This window comes from Xyrauchen texanus, chromosome 49, assembly GCF_025860055.1.
Source record: "Xyrauchen texanus isolate HMW12.3.18 chromosome 49, RBS_HiC_50CHRs, whole genome shotgun sequence".
NCBI classification, from domain to species: Eukaryota; Metazoa; Chordata; class Actinopteri; order Cypriniformes; family Catostomidae; genus Xyrauchen; species Xyrauchen texanus.
The window spans coordinates 283301-298567 of NC_068324.1; the positions used below are offsets into that span (position 1 = coordinate 283301).

Here is a 15267-nt window from a genome sequence, read left to right on the forward strand (position 1 = left end):
TCATTTAGCAGAAATGTAAGTATAATAACGAGGTTTTGTGAGATCAGATTGCAAGTTCTTTATCAATGCTGTGTGAAGAAAGCCATGACATGGACAGTTTTCATGTTTGGATGCTCTGATGTTAGAAGAGTTTGAGTCCTGTAATTAAGGATTTGGACACTGAAGTCACACTTACTGTAAATGTGTCTAATTAAAGATAATTTCCAGAGACTTTAAAGGGGTCATGACAAGGGGAATAACATTTTCCTTGATCTTTTGACATGTAAGCGTTCATTGCACTATAAAGTCGCACTGTAAGTTTCAGAACTCAAAACTTTCTCCTCACTGTAAAAAGAGCATTTGTTGAAACCAAATTGCAAGAAGGGCTCATTCTCGAGGTCCTCCACACGCATCTGACCACCTCCACAACAACAAACCAATGCCTACTTTACCTTTACTCACTTCTGTAGCCCCGCCCAGTGACGGAGAGAAAGCAGGTCAGTCAAGAGCAGAGAGCCAATCAGAACAGTGGGCGTGTACTGTCAAGTCTTAAAGGAGAAGCAGCACCAAACAAGATAGAGGGCCAAGTGAGGGAAAATTATCATGTTTTACAAATATATGACTGTTTTCTTTTTTGTGCAACTTGACTAATAGTATAAGTTACCTCAAGGAACATATTGAAATAATAAAACATAAGGCATGTCATGACCCCTTTAAACTGCATTTTTGTGATGGTGTTTGAATTGTAGCATTGCTTTAATAATAGGCGTTAAAAACCAACCTGTTGCTTGTGCGAATGACAGATGTGATGCATTTACGATTAAATTAATCCATCAATTTGACATGTGTGAAAGCAGCGATTGAATGATGAGTGTTTACTTGATGAGCTGCTGTAACGGCTGTTCTGTCTTTACAGTTGTACGGCTCATCGTCTTTCTAATGAATAAACTCTTTGTGCATGGGTGTAACTCTCATCCTCCTCTTCCTCAGCGATGGTGAGTCCTCAGGTTGATATCGCCACTCAGGGCTGGTTCATCGGTCTGATGTCAGCGATCGCTCTCCTCATCCTCATCCTCCTCATCGTCTGCTTCATCAAGAGGAATAAAGGCGGGAAATATCCAGGTGAGAGCGACACTTTCTATTCTGATGATGTCATCAAAGGAAAAAATATGAACCACTGTCCAATCAGATTTGAAAGGGTCAAATCAAGCCCCGCCCCACATGTGTTCTCACTGAGTATACTTGACCAGAAATACATCACTTACAGAGGTCAAAGGTTGTTTTGATGTTGATGTGTCCAGGATTGTATTTCTCGGACATTTGATGAGGTTTGTGTTTGTTTTGTGTGTCAGTGAAAGAGAAGGAAGACGCTCATGGAGATCCAGAGATTCAGCCCATGAAAGAAGATGATCTGACGTTTGGAGAGTACAGGTGAGAGACCTCTGACCTCTGACCTCTGACCCCAGCACACACTGATCTACAGATGAACATGGAGGAGTGAGAGCCGTCGCCGTTTTAATGGATTATAAGCAATTTACATCGATGAACTTTTAATATTGACGACTGTATTTCTGCACAGCATCGTTGTTTACATCAGTAATGTTGTCTTGTTTTCAAGTAAACATCTAAACATCCTCAAAACAAGATGCATTAACTGAAGAACTGCATGAGACACTGAGTAGATGCAGATTCTTTTGCAGTTTCACTATTTTAGATTTTTAAGTAAAAGTATCTTGTTTTAAAGGAATATTCCGGGTTCAGTACAAGTTCTCATTAGAACAATCAGTAATGTTGATTAACACAAACATTACTTGTGATGAAATCATGTTTGTGTTAATGGACATTATGGAAACAAGAGAAATACTGATTTAGAAACGGGTGTTTTGCAGGATAATCCTGCACATGCTCAATAAGCTTCTGTATAATAATATGTGATTATCTGAAGAACTATAGCAATGAATAAAGTCTCTTCCTGCTTATTCTGCACACGCAGGACAAACATGTATGCACTTTACTGCTGTATAGAAATATTCATAAAGTTATTTTCTGTTATATATGGACTTTGTGTGCATTATTGCAGTAGATTTGATCTGTATACTGTTCTCATGTCAAATATTGTGACTAATGTAGATTCTTAAGGATATAAAAGGATTACTGGCTCTTAAATGATGTTTATATGTAACTGATGTGTTCATTTACAGTTCAATCTCAAGTCTAGAAAACTGCTTTTGTGACCAGGACAGTGATATATTTAGAAATGTACCTATTTCCAATGAGGAAACAGGCGAAAGTCAGAAAAATACAACATATGAATCCAAATGAACATGTATTTATCCTAAAGTAATACATAAATGATTACAAAAGATTTAGAAGTGAGTAGTAAATCACTTTCACGAATCGGCCCCCAAATGTCGTCTCCCATCATGTTCTCGTTATACTGTCCTTGGTAGCGGCGTTCAAAGTCCAGTATATCCTGATGGAAGCGCTCGCTCCTCTCAAACAGCTCCACATAGTTTTCGACTTTGTGATCGCCCAGGAAGCCCCAAACCACTGCGACAAATCTGTTCCAGGACGCTTTCTCCTTACTAGTGAGGTTCTTGGGGAATTCACTGCACTCCAGGATCAGGAAGACTCCGGCTTTGACCTTTGACCTCAGACAGCTTAGGGAAGAAGTCTTGAAGGTACTTGAAGGCTGCCGACTCCTTATCTAGAGGTCTGACAAATTGTTTCACAATGCCCAATGTGATGTTCAGTGGTGGCATCAGCAGCTTCCGGGGGGTCCATCTGTGCCTCCCACATGACATTGCCCCCCATAGAGAACTCGGTCTGCTGTGGTCAGTCCCGCCTGTGGTAGTGCTCCTTGGTGTCCCTGATGTCCCAAAAAACGTTTACATTTTAAAATTAAAAACATTTACAGTTTTGAAATTGAACAATTGTCTTACCTTACAGAGTTGTTTTGCAGTGCTCACAGGTGAAATGAGGTCCTGATCCCTGACAGGCATGCTGAAATATGCCTTGTAGCCTCACACATCTTAGCGGATGCTTCCACAGAGTACTTTTGCACTCTTGTCTTGATAAATTGTCCGCAGTCTAAATGCATCTGCCGGATGCTTGAGGCCTCTTGATGCCGTCTCAGAAAAATTCAGATATGCATCCACTATAGTTATACTACTATTAATATTACTGGAGAGTTCTAGAAAGTTCTAGAAGTTACTCCAAGTATACTCAGCACTGAATCTATCTGGAATGTTCTGGAAAATTGGTACATTTCAATATATCACTGTCCTGGGCACAAAAGCAAAGTTTGTGGGGAATAATAGACAGCTCTGTACTTTTGAGGCATAAGCAATGAGGAAATAACTCTTACTACCAGGAACCAACAAAATAAATGATAATTATTTTTACACGGTGTAATTATTATTATTATAACAGAAACAGACAGTTGTTACTGACCATTATACAGCACAAACTCGTCATCTTATGGAGGATTTTCATCTTGTTTTCCAGTAAATCATTCTTAAAACAAGATGCAGTTTATTTACTGGAAACTACAAGATATTTTAGAAAGTATTTACGTAAATTAAGTACGATTTATGCTTGCCAGAGGGCTCCGAATAATCCACTTGATTTTCTTGTTTTAAGCATAAACCACAGCGTTATATTTCTCTTGATATCTTACTGGATTCTGCTCGTCAGGTCTTTATTCTTGTTTTAGGGACGTTTGGGTATTTTTAAGGAATTGTTTTTGCGGTGTAACTTCACGGCTGACTCGATTTAATCCTGATTCATGAACGTTTACGACATTGATGTCATGACTGTATTCACTGTAAACATACAGCGGCCCTAAAACATAAAACATATATGGACCTTTAAGTCACAGTGTCACGCATGAAGAAACATGAATATGATGTCTGAATGATGTTTTGATGAGATGAAACAATAGATGTAGTATTGAAAATAATGTGACTTATATTTCGTACATCAGCTTTACATGTGCGCTTCTTCCTTCAAGGGGTTTATCGACACATGTGAGCTGAACGTCACGCGTGTGACTGGCGCTGTAGTTCAGTGTGAGTGTCGAGATCATGATCGATGTACTGTCAGTTTCAGTTCATCTGTGCCGTGAAGAAGCGCTCAGAACACAAGTTCAGATATACCTGTTCTCTTTCAGTGTGAAACTCATGTGTGTTCGGTCTGTTATGGGTTCTGTATCGGTCAGATGTGAGCAGGTAAGATGGACTTACTGCATGTGAGAGACCGAATGAAACTTCAGGTGCCACTGGGAGAAAAATCTTCTGTACATCATTTCAGAATCACACTTCACTGTCACTCCTGAACCGTGAAGAGAGATCCATCAAACATCTTCAGTCTGAACATTGACGAGCTGAAAGATTTCAGCAGATATTAACTGTTTATATTGAGTGAAAATGCAATAGTCAGTTATCTGGTTAGGTTAGGTTAGTGTTAGGTTAGGTTAGTGTTAGGTTAGGTTAGTGTTAGGTTATGTTATGTTAGGCTAGTTTAGGTTTGGGTTAGGTTAGGCTTGGGTTAGGTTTGTGTTAGAATTAGGTTAGGTTTGTGCTAGGTTAGGTTTGGGTTAGGATTAGGTTAGGTTTGTGCTAGGTTAGGTTTGGGTTAGGTCAGGTTAGGCTTGGGTTAGGTTTGTGTTAGGATTAGGTTAGGTTTGTACTAGGTTAGGTTAGGCTTAGGCTAGGTGTGTGTTAGGGTTAGGTTTAGGTTAGGGTTGTGTTAGGTTAGGTTTAGGTTAGGTTAGGGTTAGGTGTGTGTTAGGGTTAGGTTAGGTTAGGTTAGGTTTGTGTTAGGTTAGGTTTTGGTTAGGTTAGGTTTGTGTTAGGTTAGGTTTAAGTTAGGTTAGATTTGTGTTAGGTTAGGTTTAGGTGTGTGTTAGGTTAGGTTTGTGTTAGGTTAGGTTTAGGTTAGGTTAGGTGTGTGTTAGGGTTAGGTTAGGTTTGTGTTAGGTTAGGTTTAGGTTAGGTTAGGTGTGTGTTAGGGTTAGGTTAGGTTTAGGTTAGGTTTTTGTTAGGTTAGGTTTGTGTTAGGTTAGGTTTAGGTTAGGGTTAGGTGTGTGTTAGGGTTAGGTTAGGTTTGTGTTAGGTTAGGTTTAGGTTAGGTGTGTGTTAGGGTTAGGTTTAGGTTTAGGTTAGGTTTGTGTTAGGTTAGGTTTAGGTTAGGGTTAGGTGTGTGTTAGGGTTAGGTTTAGGTTTAGGTTAGGTTTGTGTTAGGTTAGGTTTAGGTTAGGGTTAGGTGTGTGTTAGGTTAGGTTAGGTTTGTGTTAGGTTAGGTTAGGTTTGAGTTAGGATTAGGTTAGGGTTAGGTCAGGTTTAGGTTAGGGTTAGATTAGTTTGGTTTATGTTAGGGTTAGGTTAGGTGTGTGTTAGGGTTAGGTTTAGGTTAGGTTAGGTTTAGGGTTAGGTTTAGGTTAGAGTTAGGTTAGGTTAGGTTAGGTTAGGTTAGGGTTAGGTTAGGTTAGGTTAGGTTTGGTTTAGGTTAGGTTTAGGTTAGGGTTAGGTTTAGGTTAGATTTGGTTTAGGTTAGGGTTAGGTTAGGGTTAGGTTAGGTTTGGTTTAGGTTAGGTTTAGGTTAGGTTTGGTTTAGGTTAGGTTTAGGTTAGGGTTAGGTTGGTTAGGTTTGGTTTAGGTTAGGTTTAGGTTAGGGTTAGGTTTAGGTTAGGTTTGGTTTAGGTTAGGGTTAGGCTTGGTTTAGGTTAGATTAGTTTGGTTTGGTTTATGTTAGGATTAGGTTAGGTGAGGGTTATGTTTGGGTTAGACTGAAAACAGAGTTCATGTAGCACATTAGCACAAGCTTTAGATCCTAAATTGACCTGCAGTCTCGTCAATGGATGATGCACAACGTGTTGCACAAATCAAATATTTATTGTGCATTTTGAGTAAATATTGCATAAATAAAAACATTTAATTGTGCCAATATTTACATAGTATTCTCTTTTATCAAATATAATCTCTAGATTATTATGTTGGATATTAAAAAACAGTCGAGCAATAGTGAGCGCATAACCAGTGTTGGGTGTAATCTGATTACAAATGTATTAGTTAATATAATCTCATTTTTAATCAGGCAATTACTGTACACATACAATTGTAAATTTCTGTAATCAGATTACAGTTACTGACTTGTATAATGAATTACTTTTAATTACATGAGTTACACATATTTGATGTATAAAACATTGAAATGATTTATTTATATTGTCATATGCACATATTTCTGTGACAGCTGAAGGGTGTTTTGTGTGGAGGGACTAATTACTCAGAAATTAAATAAATATTAGAATATTTAATAAAATAGTTTAAAAGCAATACAATTATTTAATTAATTATTACATCACTAAACAAATGAATACATGTTGATTTTATTTAATTTTAGCGTTATCTTTGGGTTGACTTTTCATTTACGCTTGTCTTCATATCAGGCTCCTCGCTCAAAAACAATTTCATCGTTTAATAGTTTTTAACATAAATTTGATGATTTCATTATTTAATTTTGAGTAATCTGGCCCTCCATAGTGTGCAGGAAATATAAACATGATTTTGAAAGTGTTTAAGAAAGTTACTTATAAGTGAAGAAACTACTCTCACTAGAAGTAATTTGATTACAAGTGTAGAGAAGTAGTTTGTAGTGGATTATTTCCCCTGAGATCTTCACATCGGGAGTTTGTGGTGAAGTGTGGACACATTTGCATCCATCCCATCATCCTATGGGCCGTCAGTCACTTCAGTTCAAGTCTTTCAGGCTGTTGTTGTTGTTTACAGCTAATGTTTTTATTTCGCTACATTGAGTGTGTTTATATGTGCGTGCTCATGTAAATATGTCAAACAGAGTTCTGTTATCCCGGCACACGTACATCACGCTGCTCCAGTGTGTGCGAGTGTGTGACCCTCTGACCTCAACAGCAGGACAGTCTCATATAAACACCGTTAGCATGTTGTGGTAGTTATCGGTGTCTTGTTGTGCATGTAAACACACTCGATGTCACTATTATGATGATGTTTGTCCAGATGATTTCTGCTTCTTCATGTTCAGGCTTCAATATTGACATTGCAATGAATCATGGTCTGTGCTTGTTATCATCTCTATATTCCGTTTCATTGAACTCTAAACGAGATGAATAATTGATCTACAGACACAGTTGTGACCACGTGACGGTAACGTGTGTAATCGTACATGTGACTGGGATGTTTCCTGCATGTCTGTGGCATTCACGTTCCATCTTGTGTCATGAAGTTTGCTTTTGGTTTGACACCGTCATGACATCATCTGTAACGTCTGCATGTGCTTTTTCTCCTAGTGACGAGGATCATAAGCCGCTGAAAGGGAGCCGAACGCCGTCCAGTGGAACCGTTAAACGAGACGACAGTGACGACAGTTTAGTTGACTACGGCGACTCCGGAGACACGCAGTTCAACGAGGACGGATCGTTTATCGGACAGTATAGCGGGAAATCTGAGCGAGACACATCACGCGGGCATGAGAGCTCCGAGCCGCCCTCGCCCGTTAACGCCATGAATTCATTCGTGTAGTTCGGCGTGACGCAGCGGATGCAGATCTCCACGTGACTCTGCACACGGACTGATGAAAACATTCTATTAGAGATGGAGCGGATCGCTCTGTAACACGTGACGATTGGAAGCGGACTGTGGACGGACTTTTACACGCGACCGATGAGCGAACACGCGATACTCCGGATTGATTTCCTGTATGCTCGGAAGATACAAATGGTAAAATATTCAGCATTCAACCAGTGTTACTCAAAAGTAATCCAATACAAATTACTAATTACTTCTTGAAAATCAGACTGTATCATTGATTCTTCATTGAAAAGTAATCTGATTACTAATAACTATAAAGTTACTTTCTAAAACAAGTATTTTTTCCTCGTTCACTCATAAATGAGTCGTTTATTAGTGACTCAAACAGACACAAATGAGCAGAATTCATGTATATTATATAAATATTATTTTTGAAATATGTGAAACACAGTTATGTACTTAAAATGATTGGAAGTCAGTAACTGTAACCTGATTACAAGTATTAAATATGTAATGCATTATACTACTATGTGACTACAGGTAAATATATTGTAGTTACTGATGACTGTAATTGGATTACTGTGTAAAACAGCTCGTGGGCACTCCAGCTGATATTTCATTTACAAACACACAAAATATTTTCTTACTGAGTATTTTTGTCTTATTTTCCAGAACACTCAAAATTAAATTCTAATTTGAAGATTTACGCATTTTAATTTCATAACAAAACTCCTTCAAATTAATTTGAGTAATCTTTAATCAAATAAAGAAGAAAAAAACAATCTATTTATTTTTTAAAAGCATTACAGAATTTAATTTGATGGAATTTTGCAATAAAACTGAAATGCGTAAATCGTTTAAAATAGAATAAAATATTTTTTAAAAATGATAAAAATATCGAAACATTCTTACAATCAAGATAAAATGTCTTAAGAAGCAGAAAGTCATAAAATAATAAAATGTAACAAACTTTGGTGGAGATTATTGAAACTATTAGTCGACGGGAAACGTTCACTTCTTTCACTTTTATGAATTGCAGAAACTTTATTATATTCTGGTCAAACATTTGTTGAATGTTATTTTGCTTCTGGAGTAAATAAATCTTGTTTCAAAGAGTTTTAGATATTATTACAAGAAAAATAAATTAATAAATAAATAGTGTATAAATAGTGTATTGTGAAGCAGCAGTAATCTGATTTAATGAACATCATTATTTAATGTTCATGATTACACAACATTCAGCCCATAATGCAAATATCCATATTTCTATATTTAACTAGTATATTTCTGTTTAAAGTATTAGCATGGAATAATAATATTCAGTAAACGGCACAATTCTTCCATTCTGAACTCCGCTACAGACAATAATCTGATATTACACAATCATAAATCATAACAGGTTCATTTACTGTAACTGTACACCTGCATCATCCTCACACACCCCATCATGACCTGTGTGTGAACCTGTGCAGTTTCCATAGCAACACAAACTCTTCCTGTCTGGTGCCGGTCGTCATGGAGCTGTTGGTTGCTTTGTGCCTTTACTGTGAATCTGTCAATCAAACGCGTTTAGAGCGAGAGCTGGAATATGACATCCATAACTGAATTGTGTTTATTAGTTGTAATATTTGTAAAGTTACCGTGTAGAATTCATCAGAGAACATCACAAAGAATCCGTCGAATCAGCAGAAATGATTGATTTGTGTGTATATACAGCAGATATTGTGTTTAATATGAGCATTATTCACAGGTGTCTATAGATCCGGTTATTACATGTTCTTGCCGTGTGTGTGTGCGGATATATGATTATGATTTTGTTTTTTTCATAACTTGCATCAAGTTTGAATTTGAGAGCTTTTTGTATAGATATTGTTATTAATAAATGAGTTTGTTTGGGGTTTGAGGTGCGGGTCATGTGACCTGTGATGTGTGAAATATGAACTGTTTTATTGTTTATAATCAGCTCATATTTATATTTAACAGGATTTATCTCTTAGTTTAACACTCAATCATGTTATTAAATCTGCAGGTGTATTGAAACATGAGATACAGAGTCTAGAGGAACACAACTCATATTTATGATCATGAAATATACAGACTGATGAACTGTTGAATTATCTGCATATGAGCATTATAAAGGGATTTTATTATTCATCACAAGTACCTGCAGGATTTATTAATCACACGTGTTTATTTGATGATGTACATATAAGACTGATAATAAAACAGAATGAAAGAGTAAATGTCATTGGATGATTGTTTCTGTGTGTGAATCATGACGTCATGAGATCATTTGAGACTCTGTTGAGATCTCTTGTGAACTCGTGAGACACTCGAGAGACACTCGTGAGACACTCGTGAGATTATCTGACAGCAGTAACAGTCTCAGGAGAGAACGGACACTCTTCTGATTATTCTTGTCATATGTACAGAGAGCGGATCCATCTGTCCAGCGCCTGCAGAGAGTGTTTCATTGGCACAGACACACACCTTCTGTTCACTGAATGAATCATTGTATCCGGGTTCTTCATCGTGATTATATGATGAACATATCAGCACAAGATCGGCACAAATAATGATTGTGTTTCTGAACACTCTTGCTGCTCTCAGTCTGCCGTCATTTGCTCAAACTAATAATATAATTATACAGCTGGTCAGATTGTTGTCCTGTGAGCCATTTGCATTTTCCAGCCATACGTCCCCTCTGTAATGTATACACATACATGTGTCTGTTTTATAGTGACAGTTTGAGATATATGATTAAAGAGACTTTCACACTGTTCTAGAATATAAATGACACAATCAGACCTGAAAACATCATTTTGGATCTTTTGTGTTTTTTAAAAATGCATGTTGGTATCACAATGCTCATAAAGGACTACAACTTCCAGGATGTGCTGAGTGACTCCAGCCAGGTCTCCTTAGCAACCAAATTGGCCCGGTTGCTAGGGAGGGTAGATTCACATGGGGTGACCTCCTCGTGGTCGCTATAATGTGGTTCTCGCTCTCGGTGGGGCGCATGGTGTGTGACTCCAGCCAGGTCTCCTTAGCAACCAAATTGGCCCGGTTGCTAGGGAGGGTAGAGTCACATGGGGTAACCTCCTCGTGGTCGCTATAATGTGGTTCTCGCTCGCGGTGGGCGTGTGGTGAGTTGTGTGTGGATGCCACGGAGAATAGCATGACGCCTCCACACACACTATGTTTCCGTGGTAACACACTCAACAAGTCACGTGATAAAATGCGCGGATTGATGGTCTCAGACGCGGAGACAACTGAGATTCGTCCTCCACCACCCGGATTGAGGCGAGTCACTACGCCACCACGAGGACTTAGAGCACATTGGGAATTGGGCGTTCCAGATTGGGGATAAAATAAAATAAAGGACTACAACTACCATCAGTGGATGACTATTATAGTCTTTATGTAGCGACAGGTTAGCAACACACATTTCCAAAAGACACAACGGCTTCAAAATCCTCATCTGAGGTCAGACAGTGTGTCATTTATGATCTAGAACAAAACATGAAAGTCTCTTCAAGTCATTTTCACTCCTCTATAATTACTTTAGCTTACAAAATGATGTCACGGCTGATCATCTCATTAAACACCTTAACAGGTAGTCCCGCCCCACACGCACACTATTGGTTAAGCCAGAGAAGTTCAGATGTCTCTCAAATAAAAGATGTTGTGTACTCGTTACAGAGTATTCCTTCACTTTAACACGGAGATGTTTGTCCAGTGAGTCGAGACTCGTTCAGAATGAGTCGAGTGAATGAACAGACTGAACTGTGAATCAAAGATCTCATGAAGAGGACGTGATGTCGGTGATATTGTAGATCTCTGCACGATTGATTGTTTGTGATGATGACACGTGTGTGTGTGTTATATTCAGTATTCATGTGTGTTTCTGACCAGCTCTCACATGTTTAACGTGTTCTTTGTGTGTGTGTAGATTTCAACAGTTTGTGAATGAATCGTTCTTTTGAACCGGATCTTTTCAGTGAATCAGTTCACACTGAATCGAGTCTGCACTGAACCGTTTGATATATAATCACATCAACCGCATCGTAATATTACATAATTGCTTTATAACTTTACATGCTTCAAAGCTACTTTCTCTTTTTTTATTTCTATAATTTCATGATTCAATTTCTATTTGATTTATTTATTTTTGACAGTGTTCTTCATAATCCAGGATTATTGCATTTAATATTGCACACAATCAAATACTTTTAAGATTCATGCATTTCAATTTTGCATCAAATTCATATTAAATTGAGAATTATTAATAAAATAAAACTTAAATATTTAAATATATATGTATATATATATATTTTTTAATTTAGTTAAAAATTACACAATTCAATTTTAGGGATTTATTTATGAACTTAAAATGCATAAATCTTAAAAACAGTGTAAAATATGTATTTATTAGTGTAGAAAGCTCTGTTGTGCCATTGTGATCTGATCAGTAATTCCAGTGTGTGCAGTTGTGTCTGTCGCCATCTGGTGTCGGGGTGTGAGACTCATCATCAGACACACATGATGAAACTGTTGATTTAATCCATATAAAACATGATCGTGATATACACACAGTATCTGATGAACATCATAACTGTATTATTATTTATAATTCCATCTTTCTCCTGATTTTGAAGGAAATCTCATTATTCTAGACACGCTTTTAATATTCATGCTGTTTAATTGCACATGTATCATTAAATATGTGCATGATTGCACACTCTGAGTTTAATTAAGCATTAGATGAGGCTCTTAATAACCCTGATAGTAACATTACTGCACAAACACTTCTGCTCTCGGTGTCATAGCAACATCACATGAGAAATGACCTCTCCACTGTTGTGTCGTCCAATCATGTCGCAGTATTTTCACTCTGATGAAAGAGATTCAGAATCACATTATAGCAGTGTTGATTGTTGCCATGCCAACACACCCCTGTTCCTCCCCCATCCCAAACAACTAACCCACCCCCCACAGCTCAATTACCCCCTTCCCCATTCTGCCCCTCCAGAGACGCATGTGTGTGTGTGTGTGTGTGTGTGTGTGTGTGTGTTTCACCTCGACTTGACCTGATTCAAAGGCTCTGGTCTGTGACACAAACATCTTCCTCATCTTCAATAGCGGCTTGTTTTAGAAATTAAAAAAAATTATATTATACATTTTTATGAATAATAAATATACAGTGGGGTCTAATATCCACATTGTCCACATTGAAAATCTGACATTTTATTTCAACTAGAAAATCAAATTTATTATTTTAAAAATGTAGAATGAAGAAATATTTAATCATGTTAGTAGATTGTTTTTATTATTAACTCGCATTGCACATAAAAACAGAAGAAACACACTATAATCCATACAGCTATACTTTCTTACAATAAGTAGAACACACTTAAAGCTTTAGTGTAAAAGTAAAACAATTACATGTATAATGTTTAACATGTTTAATCTATAATGTTGCTGGAATAAGATGGCGCCGCAGATGTGGAGCTCTCCAATTCTTTTGTTGTTTTTGTTTGTTTGTCCGGTGTTTAGTCATTTTTTTCCAATCAGTTTTACCAGGAACAAACTTCTAAACATTCGGCAGCACATACCAGACAATCTTTTCCCGGTTTTTGACCATTCGGACGTTTTGCTGGACATTTTAGTCAGAGGCGCTGCTGTGTTGTTCAAGCGTGCTACGAGACGCAAGAGAGGGAAACGAGATGGCGCGCTGGTCAAGTTCTGTCAGAAACCTAACCAGCAACAAACCATGTTTTACAGCAAAACTCAGGCAGCTTTGTCAGGCCAAAGAGAGAAAGAAGAATGAAATCTTGTACAATCAGGCTAGGAACACACTGACTAAGGAAATTAAAGTGGCTAAAAGAAGCAGAAAAACAAGTTTTCAGCTAACGACCCTGCATCAGTGCGGAGAGGCCTGAAAGACATTACCAACTACAAGACACCATCCCCCAACTCTGTAGGGAACCAACAACTGGCTGGTGAATGAATGAGTTTTACTGTAGATTTTTAAAGCCTATTCTCACACCCCACACCTGCTCTGACCTTCACTTCACACAAACACCAAAACCACCTGCAACCCCCGCTTCTACTACTCAACCTGCACTAAAGATCTGTGAAGAAGAGGTGTGCCGGGTCTTCCGGAAACAAAAGACAAGGAAAGCACAGGGCCCTGATGGTGTTTCACCCACTTGTCTAAAATCCTGTGCTGACCAGCCGGCCCCTCATCTTCACACAGATCTTCAACAGATCACTGGAGCAGTGTGAAGTTCCCTGCTGCTTCAAATGCTCCACTGTCATCCCTGTCCCAAAGAAACCCAAGATCAAGTGCTTAATGACTACAGACCCTTCTATCTCTGATGTCTGTGGTCATGAAGTAATTTGAGAGACTGGTGTTGGCTCACCTGAAGGACTTTCTAGATCCCCTTCAATTCCCCTGGTCTGGGGATTTGCTCATGTTGATTTCATCATACCCTGCAACATCCGGACAGACCAGGGACACATGCAAGGACCCTTTTTGTGGACTTCAGTTCAGCTTTCAACACCATCAAATAAGCTATTCTCCAGAATAAACTACACCAACTCTCTGTTCCCATCTCTATCTGTCAGTGGATCACCAGCTTTCTGACGGACAGGCAGCAACTTGTGAGACGGAAAATTCACTTCCAGCACCTGTACCATCAGCACTGGTGCCCTCCAGGGGGATGAGTGCTCTCCCCAATACTCTTCTCCCTCTACACCAATGACTGCACCACCACGGACCCCACTGTCAAGCTTCTGAAGTTTGCAGACGACACCACTGTTAAACATGTGTATACATGTGTCTGTATACAGAAGGGAGGTTGAACGGCTGATGCAGTCAAAACAAACTGGAGCTGAACACGCTCAAAACGGTGGAGATGATTGTGAACTTTAGGAGGAACACCCCAACATTGTCCCTCCTCACCATTCTGAACAGCACTGTGGCAACAGTGGAGTCATTCAGGTTCCTGGGCACTACCATCTCACAGGATCTGAAGTGGGAGACCCACATTGACTCCATTGTGAAAAAGGCCCAGCAGAGGTTGTACTTCCTTCGCCAGCTGAGGAAGATCAACCTGCCACAGGTGCTGCTGATCCAGTTCTACTCAGCAGTCATTGAATCTGTCCTCTGCACTTCAGTAACTGTCTGGTTTGGTGCAGCTACGAAATTGGATATCAGAAGACTATAAAGGACAGTTCGGACTGCTGAGAGGATTATTGGTGCCCCCTGCCCCCCCTTCAAGAACTGTACACTTCCAGAGTGAGGAAAAATCTGGTAAAATCCCTCTGGAGCCCACTCACCCATCCCACTACCTGAACTGTTGCCTTTAGTACCGCCTCTCCTTATAAGCAGACTATGCAGTCTGCGTAGGGCACCAACTCCCAAGGGGGGCACCATCTTACCCTAGGAGGGCACCAGAAAGTCCACTGGCTTCCCTTATTCGCATGTTATACGTTATTCATATATACATACAGACAATATATATATATATATATATATACAGTATATATATATATATAGGCGTGGCAGTGGTGGCTCAGTGGTTGAGGCTCAGGGTTACTGACCAGAAGTTCGGGGGTTCAAGCCCCAGCACCACCAAGATGCCACTGTTGGGCCCTTGAGTAAGACACTTAACTCCAGGTTGCTCCGGGGGGATTGTCCCTGTAATAAGTGCAC

General features: G+C 38.9%; 1 pseudogene; it reads left to right on the plus strand.

Annotated features, from left to right (window-relative positions):
• The window catches only part of LOC127640382 (neuronal cell adhesion molecule-like), a 56206-nt pseudogene extending 46426 nt beyond the window's left edge, over nt 1-9780 (plus strand).
• Nucleotides 9781-15267: the final 5487 nt, after the last annotated feature.